General features: G+C 42.5%; 1 protein-coding gene across 3 annotated transcripts in view; it reads left to right on the top strand.

Moving 5' to 3' along the window:
* MSH3 (mutS homolog 3) overlaps nt 1-18,501 on the top strand; it is a 277,857-nt gene that overhangs the window by 228,803 nt on the left and 30,553 nt on the right. The window lies entirely within an intron of this gene.

An 18,501-nucleotide genomic window follows, 5' to 3' on the forward strand; every position in this document is an offset into this window, starting at 1 on the left:
CAACCTCAGTCCTCAAGTACCCCCAACACTTGCATGTTTTCCTTCATCTTGCACTGGTGCTTTAAATCAGAGATAATCGCTTTTTTTATCTATATATATATATATATATATATATATTATATATTTTTTAATTGTACATTTTTTGAGCGTTTTTTAACATCTTCCGTTTTTACAGCTCTAAGGCTGGAGCTTCAGAACGCACTGGTCCTCGTTTTTTTTTTGCAGCTTAAAAACGGCTCAGCCATCTACAGCTCAAAAACGTCATGGTGGGCATGAGGCCATAGACTAACATGGAGAGCCGTTTTTAAGCTGCAAAAAAAGCTCAGAAAGGTGGCTGTAAAAACATCCATGGAAATGAAGCCAAATACTTTTTTCAACCTGACGTGTTTTTCAAACAGTGGTGCTGCTTTTTCTCTTAATACAGAATAAGTGCTAGCTATTGAAACGAAGGTGTACTAATTTTTCTCAAAGTTGTTGCGAGTAAAAAGTATGTTCCTGCCTTGTGCGATCCAGGGTTGATTTAATTGGAATGTAGACAACAAGCAGACAGCCTGCAGGGACCTTGTGTTAGTGAAGAAAATAATTAACAAAGGCAATTGTAAAGGTCACTAGGCAATTTTTTTTTTTCGCAAATAGATATGCTGTAAAAAGTAGCCCAATAAAGGGGGAACTGCATATTCAATGTGAACTGGATAATTATATTTTTAAAGTGCTGTTTTTTTTTTTTTTAGTTTTGGTATAGTGAGGCAGGGTTAGATCCTATACTGAGCTTCTATTATTGTCTGTGACTAACCAGACTACGGTAATTCTCCAGTGATCTCTGCTAGTCTGTGCCAGAGGAACGTGGTGTTCATCAACATATTTCACAGCACAACTAAGTGTGCAGAAAAGGGCTCTATCACACTGAAAATTCTACAACCAACCAAAATCCTTATATCATTCCACACCAATGTAATCAAAAAAATACAAAATCATTATTGAAGTATTGGACATCTAAGAAAGTAAAAAACTAAACCACATATAGCAAGGGATATTCCATAAACGTACATAAATGTAAAAATGATTCAAACACAAAAAGCATTCCTAAACCAAGTGTTGCACAGCAATTATTAAATGTTTAGTTGTAGAATTACAAAAAAAGAACTGAGTATATTGTAGCGCTCACCCCCGAAGGAGCCGCTGGTTATAGAATGGGATGGCGTGTTACCTCTGTGAGCATCTAGGGGTAGATGATGATGAGAGCAGCAATGATGGAATGTCCAAACAGGAGGTGTCTTTTCTTGTGCTTTATTTTACCCAACACGGTAAACAGTAAACTTGAGGTAGATAGTAGAGGTGTGAAAGAAGTAAAAGTAGCAGATTCAGGCACAACAGTATGGAAGCAGCCCTGTTTCCAACGACGCTTTACTTTCGTCGCTATTCCAGCCGGAGTGGGTATAGTGTACCTGGACAGGCCTCTCACACCGACCTGGCAGCCAGGGTATAACTCGGAACTTTGAGAGGGACAGGTCTCTGCCACAGACCTGACCTCAGAACTTAGGAAATGGAGACTGTTCTCCTCAGTAAACTTCTTCTTGCCTAAATCTTTCTCAGGTAGTTTCAATTGGGTTACCGACTGACAGGTGGCCAACATCCACCCCCTCAGTGTCCGGTTACCTCAACCCCCTGGTGGATTGTCTAGGCCCTGTTGGATCGCCAGCCTCTCATTGGCGCTCCTCAGATGGACTCCCCACCGAACAGCTATCTTGCAGATTTGGGGCCCAGTCGATTGCTGAAGCCCCGCCACAGCTTTAAATGTTCTGGGCCAACATGGTCCCGGAAAACCAGGAACACCACGTGGCACGTGCACCCCGGCCTGATAGGCCATCTCGCCGAGGAGCCGTGATGTGTGGTCACCCTGAAGGTGGGTGCCACACCAGGAACAAGAACCCCATCTAATGGCGTCTGCTCCAGAAGCACCCTCCCCCAGCATGCCCCTCGAGGAAAAACCCCTCCCTATTGGCTGCTGCCAAGAGGCACCCCAGCCTGGACTCCACCGCCGCCATCTACCACCCCGGGGTGGAACAACACCCCAGCAACAACAGAATGAGCCCAGAGCACAGCCCAGCCGGAGCAGAGACCCAATTTAGACAAATCAACTGGATGAGAGCTAACTAACTCACTCATCCCCCTTAAATTTAAGATAGCACCTGTACCTGAAAGTGCACAGGCGCTACAATATAAAAATACAACAGTACACCCTAGCCCAGGTGTCTCCAAACCTTTCGGAATGAGGGCCACATCGTACAATTTTCAAATAATCAAAAAAAAGATTTGTTTTATAAATTAACACATCTAATTTAAATGCATTTTAGTTTTTTTTTTATTTATTTTTTTATCGCCATGATATGATTTAGAGCAAAAGAGAAAAAACTTCAGTAAAACAAAGCAAAGAAATTCCAAATAATTATGAGCCCATCGGTGTCCCCATCAGTATCCCCCCTTACATCAGGTTCCCTATTGCATCACAGCTCTCATTAAAGTCCCCCTTACATCAGAGTTCCCCCTTTTATAGGGGTTCCCATCAGGTTACCCTCTTACATCAGAGGGCCAGCTAAAATCCGCAAGGGGGCCATAGTTTGGAGACCCCTACCCTAGCCCATAAAATTACTAAAAATAAAGCTCTTGTAAATCATGGTGGTATACCCATAATAAGCAGTAACCTGCCTCTGTAATGCATACGCTAGTGAAAAATGGTTTGGCTCCAACAAAGTTGCTCCGCTATGATATGCCTGTACCCACGCACACAGGTAGCTCTTGATAAACACACAGGGCGTCCTCTGTTCCTTCTCCAAAGGAAGTGAATGGCAGTGACTCCAGAGACTGAGCTTTGAAATCCACTTGCCAATCACCTTCCCTGGAGGAGGAGAAAAGGGGTGTCTTCTCAGGCTACCTATGCATGTTGGCACAGGCAGCGTCATTACATCACACTTAAGAGTGACTCCATAGGACCTTGCATGGGAATGTTGCCACTACCTAATAATCTTTGCAACTGTAGTCACAGGATCATAAAGCTTATTCTAGATAGTCATAAAGCCTTAATCTTTGACAAACTGGTCTATGATGTTCTTTCTGATCTCCTCTGATAACTCTTTTCTTTGCTCTCCTTGGTTTATGTTCAGAGTGATGCACACAATGTTACAGCAGATTACAGTGATTACTTTTCTGCATTTAAATTGACTAATTACAAGATTTAAAGACACGTACGATACTAATTATAGACGACCGTTAGTTTGAAATATCACCATTATCTTTTCTACAGGTACCAACATACAGTGGGGGGAAAAAAGTATTTGGTCAGCCACCAATTGTGCAAGTCCAGAGGCCTGTAATTGTCATCATAGGTATACCTCAACTATGAGAGACAAAATGTGGAAACAAATCCAGACAAACACATTTTCTGATTTGGAAAGAATTTATTTGCAAATTATGGTGGAAAATAAGTATTCGGTCTCCTCTACAAACAAGCAAGATTTCTGTCTCTCACAGACCTGTATCTTCTTCTTTAAGAGGCTCCTCTGTCCTCCACTCATTACCTGTATTAATGGCACCTGTTTGAGGTTGTGGACAGGTGTCTTTTATACTGATAAGTTCAAACAGTCACACTCCAAACTCCACTATGGTGAAGACCAAAGAGCTGTCGAATGACACCAGAAACAAAATTGTAGACCTGCACCAGGCTGGGAAGACTGAATCTGCAATAGGCAAGCAGCTTGGTGTGAAGAAATCAACTGTGGGAGCAATAATTAGAAAATGGAAAACCTACAAGTCCACTGATAATCTCCCTCAATCTGTTGCTCCACGCAAGATCTCACCCCATGGGGTCAAAATAATCACAAGAACGGCGAGCAAAAATCCCAGAACCACACGGGGAGACCTAGTGAATGACCTGCAGAGAGCTGGGACCAACGTAACAAAGGCTACCATCAGTAACACACTATGCCGCCAGGGACTCAGATCCTGCAGTGCCAGTCGTGTCCCCCTGCTTAAGCCAGTACATGTCCGGGCCCGTCTGAGGCTTGCTAGAGAGCATTTGGATGATCCAGAAGAGGATTGAGAGAATGTCATATGGTCAGTTGAAACCAAAGTAGAACTGTTGCAACCAAAGAACACCATACCTACTGTGAAGCATGGGGGTGGCAACATCATGTTTTGGGGCTGTTTCTCTGCAAAGGGAACAGGACGACTGATCCGTGTACATGAAAGAATGAATGGGGCCATGTATCGTGAGATGTTGAGTGCATGCCTCCTCCCATCAGCAAGGGCATTGAAGATGAAATGTGTCTGGGTCTTTCAGCTTGACAATGATCCCAAACACACCGCCCGGGCAATGAAGGAGTGGCTTCGTAAGAAGCATTTCAAGGTCCTGGAATGGCCTAGCCAGTCTCCAGATCTCAACCCCATAGAAAACCTTTGTAGGGAGTTGAAAGTCCGTGTCCATTTTGTCTCTCATAGTTGAGGTATTCCTATGATGACAATTACAGGCCTCTCATCTTTTTAAGTGAGAGAACTTGCACAATTGGTGACTGACTAAATACTTTTTTTCCCCACTGTATCTGTCTAGGCCATTTTAGCATATCTTGTATAATAAGCAATAACTTATTTCTCTTCTCTTTTTCCTTTACTTTATAGCAGGGGTCTCCAAGCTTTCTAAACAAAGGACCAGTTTACTGTTCTTTGGGGGGGGGGGGTGCATCAGGGTGTGGCCAGTGGAAGTAGACAATGGGGTAAATTTACTAAAACTGGTGGTAGCCAATCTGCTTCTAACCTCAGCTTGTTCAATTAACCTTGAGGAATAGTTCCCCCTTGTTGATATCAATGTAAAAAATAATGCACAGTCATTTTATAATAGTAGGAGAAATTGTGCCCCATCGTTGGTATTCGCGTGAGGAATAGTGCCCAATTGGGGGTTTCAGTGGGAGCTATAATGGCCAATCGTTTAAATATCAGTAAGAGCAATAGTGACCGATTGTTGGTGTCAGTGGAGCAATGGTGCCTTATTATTGGTGTTGAAGGAATAATGCCTCATATCAGTTGGAAGAATGGTGCTCCAAGGGCAAGATAAGCGCAAGCAAGGTGCCACAGTTTGGAGACCACTTCTTTATAACAATTATGTTTAATTTCATCACTTCTTAGGAGGATAGAAGCATTGTTTCAAAGAGATGTAAGGCTACTTTCACACTGAGGCGATATAGCGCCTGTAAAGCGCCTCTCCTGTCACTACAGTGTGAAAGCCAGAGGGCTTTCACACTGGATCGGTGCGTTGGCAGGATGCTAAAAAAAGTCCTGCAAGTGCGCCCCCACCCATTAAAAGTAATGGGCAGTGGCGCTTTGAACCATTTTTTCGGCTGCTATCGGGGGTTAAAAGCACCCCGCTAGCAGCCGAAAAGCGCAGCTAAAGCGATGGTATAGCGCAACTAAAATTGGCGGCGCTTTACCTCTGACACCCCAGCACCTCAGTGTGAAGCAATACGTTTGTCCACGTTTGTAGCTCAGTACTTGTCATCTGGATTCATAAATGAGGCAGGCACCACGCTGATGTTTTCTTTCCATTTCCCTATGCATATGTATGTCTTATCACTGCTATATGGAGATTGTGAACTTCATTGTTCGCTATGACCTTTGCTTTTGATATAAAATTTCAGTGTATAAATAGCTGAGGGGAAAATCTGCCAAAAAAAACACTATTTGGTAAATGAAGAATGTCCAACGGTGTTTGATATCAGATTTAGATACAGTTAGATTTAAAATCAAAGAATTTGTACTTTGATATTGTGCTTCCCCTGTGTCAAAGGCCATTGCATTTGCAACTAAAATAAAGAGTAGAACGTCACTTACTTTAAATTAATATATAAAGAAGTATAGAGTGGCTCTAATCACGCTAGATATCACTAGGGGGTTAGGTTGAGATATTCGTGCAACACAGTAGAGTATATTTTTCTTTGTACATAATCTCAAGTTGGAGTATGGTCCTACTGTGACATTCCAATGTATAAAACAAAAGAGGAGTAACATATACTGTATGCTGCAGTTTATAGAAGAAAAGAAAAATCTGTTTAACTGTTGTGTAGTCCAGTGGTTCTTAGCTACTGTCCTCAACCACTCATTAAAGACTTTATACAGCATGCAATGTCCAGGTAGTATTTAATGCATGTTGGGTGAAAAAAAAAAAACTCCCAACCATCTGTTTTCTTCACTCTTTTAGATGCGAATGGTATCATGCTAGTAAGAAAGGTTTGCACAAATCAGAGATTTTGCCATGTAAAATTGAGTATGTTAAATCAACCCAACACAGCCTTTCTCAATCTCAAAGGAACCCTTGAGCAAAAGTATGAGATCTCTGGGAACACCTATAATTTTCTTATCTACAGCTAGTGGACCTTAAGGGTTAAATATATTTGTATTATTTTTAGACATGTTCGTTTCATTATGAATTACATACATTTTCTTTTTTTTTACTGGAAATTCGCATGTATTCAAATTACGATAGTACCAAATTAAAATGAATCTGAAATAACGAAAAATATGTGAAAAAAAATCAAATAGTTTTCCAATTTAGAGTGCAGCTTTGATCCAACTTTACTTTCTCCTGATCAAAGTTGCATCAAAAGTCGCATCAAAGTAGTGCAGGCACCTTTTCAAAGTCACTGATTTTCAAAGTCGCATAGGTGGGAATGGGTGCCATTGAAATCGATGGGCTGTGACTTGTCATGCGACTTTGTGTCCAAAGTTGCATGACAAGTCACACATGTGAAAAACAAAGCCTTACTACGGAGGTTGGACCCTTCCAGCCATCCATCTTTCCCCTTTTGTGGATCCTCATGCATATGGACTAGTGCTATAAAATTAATGATGTATTAAAGTTGTGCGTTAGCCCTATAGGCCTACTAATCAGAGTGTTTATCTTCTCATTGTGTACTAATTTGTCCCTAAAGTATATGTATTCCCAGCCATCGTCCCAAGTTCAGCTGTCTTCCTTCTTGTCACCATCATTTCCTTAAATATTTTTGGGATCCACCTAACCTATTCATACCCCACTCTTTACCAGGTCAATTTCCCTCCTCTTTTTAACCACTTAAGCCCCGAACCAAAATGCAGGTAAAGGACCAGGCCCCTTTTTGCGATTCGGGACTGCGTCGCTTTAACTGACAATTGGGCGGTCGTGCGATGTGGCTCCCAAACAAAATTAGCGTCCTTCTTTTTTTCCCCAGAAATAGAGCTTTCTTTTGGTGGTATTTGATTTTTGTGCTATAAACAAAAATAGAGTGACAATTTTGAAAAAAATGCAATATTTTTTACTTTTTGCTATAATAAATATCCCCCAAAAATATATAAAAACATTTTTTTCCCCTCAGTTTAAGCCGATACGTATTCTTCTACATATTTTTGGTCGAAAAAATTGCAATAAGCGTTTATCGGTTGGTTTGCGCACAATTTATAGCGTCTACAAAATAGGGGATAGTTTTATTGCATTTTTATAAATGTTTTTATTTTTTACTACTAATGGCGGCGGTCACTGATTTTTTTCTGACTGCGACATTATGGCAGGCACTTCGCACAATTTTGACACATTTTTGGGACCATTGTCATTTTCACAGCAAGAAATGCATTTAACCACTTCCCGACCGCCGCATGTATATGTACGTCCACAGAATGGCACGTACAGGCAAATGGGCGTACAGGTACGTCCTTGCCTTTCCGCGGGTGGGGGGTCCGATCGCTACATGCGGCGGTCGGATTCCCGCGGGGAGCGATCGGGACGACGGTGCGGCTATTTGTTTATAGCCGATTCGTCGCGATCGCTCCCCGGAGCTGAAGAACGGGGAGAGCTGTATGTAAACACGGCTTCCCCGTGCTTCACTGGCGGCTGCATCGATCGAGTCATCCCTTTTATAGGGAGACTCGATCGATGACGTCAGTCCTACAGCCACACCCCCCTACAGTTGTAAACACACACTAGGTGAACCCTAACTCATACAGCGCCCCCTGTGGTTAACTCCCAAACTGCAACTGTCATTTTCACAATAAACAATGCCATTTAAATGCATTTTTTGCTGTGAAAATGACAATGGTCCCAAAAATGTGTCAAAATTGTCCGAAGTGTCTGCCATAATGTCGCAGTCACGAAAAAAATCGCTGATCGCCGCCAATAGTAGTAAAAAAAAAAGAATTAATAAAAATGCAATAAAACTATCCCCTATTTTGTAAACGCTATAAATTTTGCGCAAACCAACCGATAAACGCTTATTGCGATTTTTTTTTATACCAAAAATAGGTAGAAGAATACGTATCAGCCTAAACTGAGGGGGAAAAAAAATTATATATGTTTTTGGGGGATATTTATTATAGCAAAAAGTAAAAAATATTGCATTTTTTTCAAAATTGTCGCTCTATTTTTGTTTATAGCACAAAAAAAAAAAAAACGCAGAGGTGATCAAATACCACCAAAAGAAAGCTCTATTTGTGGTGAAAAAAGGACGCCAATTTTGTTTGGGAGCCACGTCACACGAGCGCGCAATTGTCTGTTAAAGCGACGCAGTGCCGAATTGTAAAAACGCCTTTGGGCATTTAGCAGCATATTGGTCCGGGGCTTAAGTGGTTAAAATGCATTCTTTATTGTGGAAATGACAGTTGAACCCTAAAGGGGTTATGTTTCATTTAGTGTGTGTTTACAACTGTAGGAGTGACATCATTGATTGGGTCTCCCTATAAAGGGGATGACACGATCGATGCAGCCGCCACAGTGAAGCACGGGGAAGCCGTGTTTACACGCGACTCTCCCTGTTCTTCAGTTCCGGGGACCGATCGCGGGACCCCAGCGGCGATCGGGTTCCGGGAGTTAATTTCCACAGCCCTAGTATAAAATATGTAGAAATTTTGTTTTTTAACTGCTGTAGCAAAGCCTACGACTACTGTGTCCCAGGACATTACACTGGGTTTATGAAATCGGTGCTATGCATAAACTTCAATCCTTTCCAATATGCAACTTTATTCTTGAAACTTGTCAACCTAGTTACAGTGCGAGCCCAATTATCCCTGTACTCTTCTTTCTTTTGTCTGTTTATAAGGAAATGTTCCTAGTAATTTATAAGATAAACAGATAGTGTGGCTTCTGACTAATTAAGCTATCAGAGTATGTAAAGCTTCAACAGTTTTCAATGTTATTAATCCACTGAAGCAGTCTGCAGTGAATTCAGTTCAGTAGACGCTATAAAACATGTTTCAGTGTTGGAGAGCATGCCTGCAGACATTTAAAAATAAATTCTCTTCTCTTGTAGGGAGAAAGTGGCTCCTCTGAGGCTCACATTGACTGTTGTGACAGACTCCACAGCTGCGTTTTCACAGCAGTCAGGGGAGCCTGGGCTGAACTGTACAACCATAACTATACATAAGGCTCCATTGTGTTGATGTATTGATTATTTCCACGATTACTAGCTAATCCACATTTAGTGTGTTTCTGTGTCAGAACACTTACAGCTGAGCCTTCACTCGTGTATGCTATTGAAAGAGAGCAAACAAATTTCCTTTATTGGTTTATGTCTGTTTGCTTTTCTTTTCCATCATATAACACAAGCATGTTACAAAGTATTATCATTGTTCAAAGGTGATTAGAAAAAAACTGTTAGGCTCATTCACATAGACTTCTACCGATGTCTGCGCCTGCGTAAAGGGGCTGGCAGGATGCACAGGTGTTCCAGGCAGACCCGTGCAGGTAGCCAGATCACCACATACATCCTCATCTGTACATCCTGACAGGTTCGATGCACAGATCAGAATGTAGTCTGTCTTTGTTATGATCTGTGCATCGGATCCACATTAATGTACAGATTGGGGAGGCATGTCGAGATCTGTGCTGCCGACGACCTTTTATTGATTTCCACAGGCTACTTGCACAGGTCTGTAGGGAAAACTAGTGCAGCCCATGCGGATTACGATGACCCCTTCACACAGGTATAGGGATTGGTATGCGGGCTGAATGAAAAAAACTGACAGATCACTGTACTTACACAAGCGATGTTAGTAGAGTAATCTCCCCCACTGTGCTATTGTGTTCTAAGAGGAGGAAGGCCCCCCTCCCCACCAGAACACACTGGTCAACGCTCGCAGCCATTTGATGCCAGTCAGTTGCTGGTTTACCAGCATGCTTCTTCAACAGAAGTCAGACACGAGACCGGCTTCTGACGCACAGGCAGCTGTGTACATGGGCTGAATGTCGGACAGTTTTTATTGCACCGGCTGATTTTGACTGATATTCCCTGGCATTAGGTTTAGAAATATCATCAATATGTACATGTCTGAAGATTGATTTCCGTGCATTTGCGGTTTTGTTGAAAAGAATTAGTCCCATTTCCAAATGTCCGTTTTAGATTAGACCTTTTGTCAGTTTTATAATGTTGTTATTGTAATAAACACCGATTTAACCATAATTTTTTGATCACTGACCGATTAATCGAATAACATTGATTATCGCATTACAATGGCATCTGAAAGTCAGTGGGATATATTGGGCAACAAGTTGATGTGTTGAAAGCAGAAAAAAAATGGACATTGCAGTTGTATATGGGTGTCACAGTCAGGTGCCAGGCTCAGAGACCAGTAGCTATAGCAGTAGAGAGGCTCCCACCAACCAGCTAGATAAGTGCACAAGCAGGTCACACTGGCAGATGATGCTGGGTCTAAGCACTGACCGGTATTCACTAGAGTTACTGATGGCAGCGATGGGTTTTGCTTGTTGGTACCAGGGCATGGTCCTCCGGATTGCCCCACCAGGACGTGAGCAAGCCAGGGTCCAGTAGCAGATATAGTAGGCAAGGAACAAGCGGAAGCATAGTCAGTAAAAATTCCAAAATTTGGGGACAAGTGGTTTGCAGGTTGGGATCAAGAAGAATCGTAGTCTAGGAACTAGCCAAAGGTCGGTAATGAGTGGTTGCAGGTTGGGATCGCATTGGAGTGTAGTCGAGGAACCAAAGCCAAAGTCGGTAATGGGTAGTAGTGAAGATACAGATGGCAGCAGGGACAAGACGAGTGTAAGATATTGGTTGGAGAAGAGCACAATGATCTGGAAAACAGGAAGTGCAAATTGCATAGCTTAAATGGGAAGTTCATGGAAGGAGCAAGGAGTTCAAGGTTCACCAGAAACAATGCACAAGGCAGGATTGTCAGACAGGGTGCTGTCTAGCATCTTGGGTGGCTCCGCAAGAAGAGCCAGATGCAGCAGAGGTCGTGGGTTCAGATCTGTATCCTGACATTGGGGCTGCGTAGGCATTGACCCATGTCCACAGCCAAAAGTGTATACAGTGGCAATGGGTCCTGCCATTCATGTGGATGTTGCTTTGACATGTACCATATACGTAAACATTGTTGCCAACCAAGCATTTATGGAAACTACATTCCCTGATGGCAGTAGCCTCTTTCGGCAGAATAATGCTCCCTGTCACACTGCAAAAATTGTTTTACGAATGGTTTGATGTGTTGATTTTGGCCTCCAAATTCTCCAGACTTCAATCAAGCATCTGTGGGATGTGCTTGAAAAGCAAGTTCAATCCATGGAGGTCCCACCTTGCAACTTACAGGACTTAAAGGATCTATGACAGAAGGCTACACCTTGTGTAGTTAATGCCTCAATGGGATCCGATTGTTTTGGCAGCAAAAGCGGGACCTACTCAATATTAGGTGGGTGGTCATGAACTTATGGCTAAATATAAATATACAATATATGAACTGTGATTTAAGCTAAATAAGATTATACAATCTCTTGATGTTCTTTAGAAGGTTCCTTTTAAGTCATTAGTGTTTAGCCGTACTCTTGGGACATTTTTGAGGATGGTCCCTCTTTGGGAAAGATTATCTATTGTTCCATGATATTTTCTATTGTTTGGGCTGTGGTTAAACTGACCCATTTTTTAATGCCTGTGTGCAAGAAGCCTTAGAGGGCATTATTAAACACTCAAGTCAGATCAACTGTGCTATTGTTTGATCCCTTCAGCATGAGGCGGTTATACCACACCTTAAAAGGTGGCTCTAACTTGAAAAATGTGTTCTACCTGTAACGTGTTCTGTCTCCTTCACTGCCATTCTGTTTTCGAGCATACCATTTAGCTACTTTGTCTCTGGCACCTTTCTGCTACTATCTTATGTGAACAATTCTTGATACTCAAAATCTCACCATCCTGACATATAGATTTGCTTATGTCTACTTTCAGTTTCTTGATGGTGAGTTCTGATGTGTAGTTGTTAGCTGTATTATATCTATATAAACTGTTTGTACTACCTTGCATTTATACTTAAATATCAGATCTAATTCTAACAATTGGGAAGTCAGGGTTACCTAGGAAGGGAAGATGAACTTTAAGAGATGATCAAGTTTGTTGAGTATTTAGTAAAGAACACAAATGTAAGAGTCCGATTCCAAGGCAGTAGGAATGGAGGGGGGGAGGGGGTGGTTAAGGAGATGGATGGATGGATGAACCAATGGTGATCCCCTTTAACCACTTGGCATCCAGGCCAATTCTGACACTTCGCTCCTACATGTAAAAGTCATAATTTTTTGGCTAGAAAATTACATAGAACTCCCAAACACTATATATGTTTTTTTTTTTTAGCAGGGACCCTTGAGAATACAATGGTGGTCATTGCAACTTTATCTCGCATGGTATTTGCGCAACAATTTTCCAAGCTTTAAAAAAAAAAACAGTGAAGTCAGCCCAATTTTTTTGCATAATGTGAAAGATAAAGTTACACCGAGTAAATAGATACCTAACATGTCATGCTTCAAAATTGCACACGCTCATGAAATGGCGCCAAACTTTGGTACTTAAAAATCCCCATAGGCGACACTTTAATTTATTTTACTGGTTACATGTTTTGAGTTACAGAGGAGGTCTAGGGCTAGAATTATTGCTCTTGCTCTAACGTTCGCAGCGAGTGAGTGAATAACTTGTATAGCGCTACAAATGCGAACTGAATCGCCTCAAGGCGCTTGGCATCCATTATCCTTCTATCTAGCCTTCAGAATAGGTGGGTCTTGAGTTTTTTCCTGAAGGCCTGGTGATTCACTTCCGTTCGGATGTTAGTTGGTAATGCGTTCCACAGTCGAGGTCCTTGGACTGCAAATCTTCGTTCTCCTTTGGTCTTGTAGCGGGCCTTGGGGATTTGTAGTGGTTTTTGGTTAGTTGATCGAAGAACGCGATTGGGGTTTTGGTATTTTTTTTTCTCACCTAAATATTGGGGGGCAAACCGTGTACACATTTGTGCGTCAGGCAAAGGGCCTTAAATGTGATTCGGTCCTTTACGGCCAGCCAATGAAGGGATCTCAGGGACTGAGTGATTGATTCCCAGGTTTTTTTTCCTGTTACAAGTCGTGCCGTGTTCTGGACGACTTGGAGATGGGCAATCTGGTATTTTGGTAGTCCGAGGTAGAGGGAGTTTGCATAATCGAGCCTAGAGTTGATAATTGTTCCTACCACTACTGCTGTGTCTTTTTTCGGGATAAAGGGAAAAAGTCTTCATAGCAGACTTGGAAGATAATAAGATCTGCTAACTACTGATCCTATTTGTGCATCCATTGTCATGTCAGAGTCAAAAATGACTCGGAGGCTTTTGACTTTGGTGCTTGGGGTGATGGTTTGTCCCAAGATGGGTGGTGGCGTCCATGTTGTCCTGGCCAGTCTCTTTCGGTTTGCATGGAATAGAAGGAGTTCTGTTTTTGATCCATTGAGTTTAAGATGACTCTCCACTGCTTTCCTGACCGGCCGGGCGGCGTGCTTGGATACAGGTCTGGTATGGATTGTGGGGGAACCCCCACGCCGTTTTTTCGGCGTAGGGGGTTCTCCTTACAATCCATACCAGACCTAAGGGCCTGGTATGCCCCTGGGGGGGAACCCATGCTGGATTTTTATTTAAAATTTGGCGTGGATCTCCCCCTCATGATTCATACCAAACGCCGCAGCTAGAATTGGCGGGAATCCAAGTCGGATCCCCGTTGCTTCCATTAAACGCTCGCTGGAATGTGGTTTTCCTATTCCAGCGAGTGCGATATGTCGGCACCATGTCGCCGAAAATCAGCACGATGCCGTCGTGCTTGAAACACATTTGCGGCGACAGGTACAGTAAGTCGAGATGAATTCTGTCAGCGATGTGAGGAGATGCGTCTTTGGGCCTGGTGGTCTGTAGCACAATAGTATGTGGACCATGTTCTGGGGTGTTGTTTGGAGTTGCAGAGTACAATACCTGTCGCCTCAAATGTATTTCCAGCACGACCGCATCGCGCTGATTCTCGGCGACACGGTGCCGACATCTCGCACTCGCTGGAATAGGAAAAGCACATTCCAGCGAGCATGTCATAGAAGCGACGGGGATCCGACTTGGATTACCGCCAATTCTAGCCGCTGTGTTTGGTATGAATCATAAGGGGGCATGGGTTCCCCCCCAGGGGCATACCAGGCCCTTAGGTCTGGTATGGATTGTAAGGAGAACCCCCTAAGCCGGAAAAACGGCGTGGGGATTTCCCCACAATCCATACCAGACCCGTATCCAAGCACGCCGCCCGGCCATTCAGGAAAGGAGTGGGGACGAGTGAGCACCCCCCCTTCTGAGCCGTACCAGGCCGCATGCTCTCAACATAGGGGGGTTGGGTGCTCTGGGGCAGGGGGGCGCCCTGCGGCCCCCACCCCAAAGTACCCTGTCCCCATGTTGATAAGGACAGGGCCTCTTCCCGACAACCCTGGCCGTTGGTTGTCGGGGTCTGCGGGCAGGGGGCTTATCGGAATCTGGGAGCCCACTGTAATAAGGGGGCCCCCAGATACCGGCCCCCCCACCCTAGGTGAATGAATATGGGGTACATCGTACCCCTACCCATTCACCTGGAGGCAAAGTGTTAATAAAATAAACACACAACACAGGTTTTTAAAATTATTTATTAGTCCGCTCGGGGGGTCTTCTCCACTCTCCGCCCGCTCGTCCCCACTCTTTTCCTGACCGCCTGGGCGGCGTGCTTGGATACAGGTCTGGTATGAAGTGTGGGGGAACCCCCACGCTGTTTTTTCGGTGTAGGGGGTTCTTTTTACAATCCATAACAGACCTAAGGGCCTGGTATGCCCCTGGGGGGAACCCATGCCGTTTTTTTATTTAAAATTTGGCGTAGAGTTCCCCCTCATGATTCATACCAAACGCCATGGCTAGAATTGGCAGGAATCCAAGTCGGATCCCCGTCGCTTCTATGACGGCTTTTTCCCATCGCGGCGAACATAGGGCCAGATTCTCGTAGAACGGCGTATCTTTGCGGCGGCGTAACGTATGCGATTTACGTTACGCCTCCACAACTTAGACGGGCAAGTGCTGTATTCTCAAAGCACTTGCTCCGTAAGTTGCGGCTGCATAGCGTAAATCGGCTGGCGTAAGCCCGCCTAATTCAAATTTTTAACAGGGGGGCGTGTTTTATGTTAATGTGCTGTGACCCGACGTGATTGACGTTTTGCACTTACGGCGCATGCGCCATCCGTGGAATATCCCAGTGTGCTTTGCGTCAAAGTATGCCGCAAGGACGTATTGGTTTCGACGTGTACGTAAATGACGTCCAGCCCCATTCACGGACGACTTATGCAAACGACGTAAAATTTTCAAATTTCGTCGCGGGAACGACGGCCATACTTAACATTGCTACGTCGCACTTATGCCACCATATAGCAGGGGTAACTATACGCCGGGAAAAGCCTAACGTAAACGGCGTAACTTTACTGCATCGGCCGGGCGTACGTTCGTGAATTCGCGTATCTAGCTGATTTACATATTTCGACGCGTAAATCAGCGTACACGCCCCTAGTGGCCAGCGTAAAAATGCAGTTACGATCCGATGGTGGATCTTATAGATATCTATAAGAATCGGGCGCATAGATACGACCGCACAACGTATCTCCACTGAGAATCTGGCCCATAGTTTTAAGGAGTGCGGCAGTCCAGGATCTTCTTCTATCGAGTGACAGATGTAAATGGACTACCTTGCCTACCTCCAATCCGCACTGCTTAAAAGTCGCTTAAGTGGCCCTAACTGCTCTGCACCTGCGGATCAGTTTAAAAGCAGCCCAGTAACCAATGCAGAACATATTTGCCCATATATACACTGTGATTTTAGTAATAAACTGACCTTTAATAACGGTATTCTATTATATTCCATCCCAGAGCAGGAGGTCGCGGGCCACTGGTTGGGCACCCCTGTTTTAACCAGTAAGCTTTATAATATCCTGATTGTCCCAAAGGTTATACAACTAATTACATTTCCCATTTGGCCCAATACTATTATGGGTAAACTTGCAGCCCAATAGGAATGGGCAGGATAATGAAAAGGTTGCAAATTAGGATGTGGCCTCCTATGTATGAAGTCACATTTTAAAGTCACATTTTTATTTTTATTGTGTTCCATCAAAATATGAATGTTTTAAATAAATTGTCATTTTTTAAATACTTAAACACAAGCAATTTCAATGCTTGCTATTGGGACTGTTCATGAATGTTATGCTCAGGAGTGTTTTGACAGTATGTGGCATGCAGCAGGTTTCCTAACATATACAGTTTTTCTCATCTCATTCTGGACTGCAGATACCGTATGTACGTATTTGCATTTTAGAACTGCGTACAAGCATTTTACAATTTAAAAACATCACAGTACGGTTCAAATGCTTAGAAGAAGTTTGTGAAACTATCATTAAAAAATATATATATATTTTTATACATATACGCGCACACACAGTTCTTTGAATACATTTAGAGTAGTACATGAACACTAGTATATGCCCGGCATTTTCCAGGGCTGTGAATAGGAACAGACCATAAGGCCAATTAAAGCTAGTTGGGGTTAATATTTTTACACTATTTCATTAAGACAACAGCATGAAAGCAGTAGTGTTTTTCCACACCATGCTAATTTATACTTCTAGAATGGGGAAAAAAATCTTGTGAGCCAGTGTAATGTTAAACAGCTGAAAGATCAAAGAACATGAGAAAAGGAAAATATATTTCATTGCATGATGCAAAATAATAAACTGTCAAATGAAATCATTAGTCTTATGTAGCAGCAACATATTCCACAATGCTAATCAGGGACAATAGTAGTGACATTCAATATATGAGACCTGCCTGTATAGTAAGATAGATGCACCAAGTTTAAAGGATTTGGCCACAGTAATTGTATTATGTGGTTTTTTTTTTTATTTATTCATTGGTGCAAAGTGGGTGAAAATGGGTTGTTGTCCTAAAATGTCCCAATCCAAAAAAAGCTTCCATCTAGATGTAAATATATACCGGTCAATGCAGTCATTTATTCATTAAAGTCAATAACTGTAGTTTTAAAAACAGCTAAACAAAGTGTCCTTATTTTATATACTGGCCTTCTATATGCCCTGCACATCTGACAGGGAGGGCCAGGAGGAGAGGTCATCAGTGTGCTGCTGTTCTTTAATTTTCCAATCACAAGACTGGGGATGCTTTTTTTTTATCAAACTGATGTCCTACTGCTATTATAATGGAAGTCAAGGTTCTGGCTGCACATAATTGCATGTTTTAGGCAGATAAAACAATTCTCATACATGCATTTCAATTGTATTTAACTGATGACCTGCAGTTGGATGTAGGGATTCAATACTTATACAAACAACATTATGCAAGTTTCTTTATTTTGCCTTCCAACACAGTATCTAATTTAAAAATAAAAAATCACTTGGTGTTCTGAGTATTTTTGTATGACACCTTATGTTGAAGTATTAAACCAAAAACATTGGAGGTAAATCGTAAGTATACAGTATGTGCACCCAGTCACTATAATCGTATACTAGCTGTATCACTTAAAGGTGATTTCAAAGGTAATTTTAAAAAAATACAACCTACTAATCCTGCAGTTTTTATCAAAATAAAACTTTGTATGACGGCACTTCCTTTTATAGGGTGACACTTTCTGTCTCCCAGTTGTGCTCCTGCATTGTCACCATGGCATGCATATTACATAACAGATGCTCAACTCTTATCACTATCAGTAAATTTGCCATGAGAAATAAGTAGCAGCAGTTGATGCAATGCATGCATATAGAGAAGCCAATGTTGCAATTAATGGGGTTAAATGGCATTTGTGGCTTGGTATCAAAAATTATTTCAGCACTAAAATCAACTGATTCCTAGCATCAGTCTGTGATGCTGGGAGTCAGTTGATTTTAGTACTGAAATAATATTTGATACCAAGTCACAAAAAAGTTTAAATTTTTTTTTTTTATTAATATTTTTTTGCTATTAAACCCTATTTTGACTCTGTTGTCACTAAAGTAACCCTTTTGGTTTCCCAGGTAGCTTATTACCAGGGTTTTGTAGCGCACACTATTTTTTTGGGAGTTAAAATATGCAAGGGCCCAATGTTCGTTATTTTTAGGCAATGTTGCAATTAGGTTGCTGGAGATCACATGTCCTAATATGCAACAAATG

Source organism: Rana temporaria, chromosome 1 (assembly GCF_905171775.1).
Source record: "Rana temporaria chromosome 1, aRanTem1.1, whole genome shotgun sequence".
NCBI lineage: Eukaryota > Metazoa > Chordata > Amphibia > Anura > Ranidae > Rana > Rana temporaria.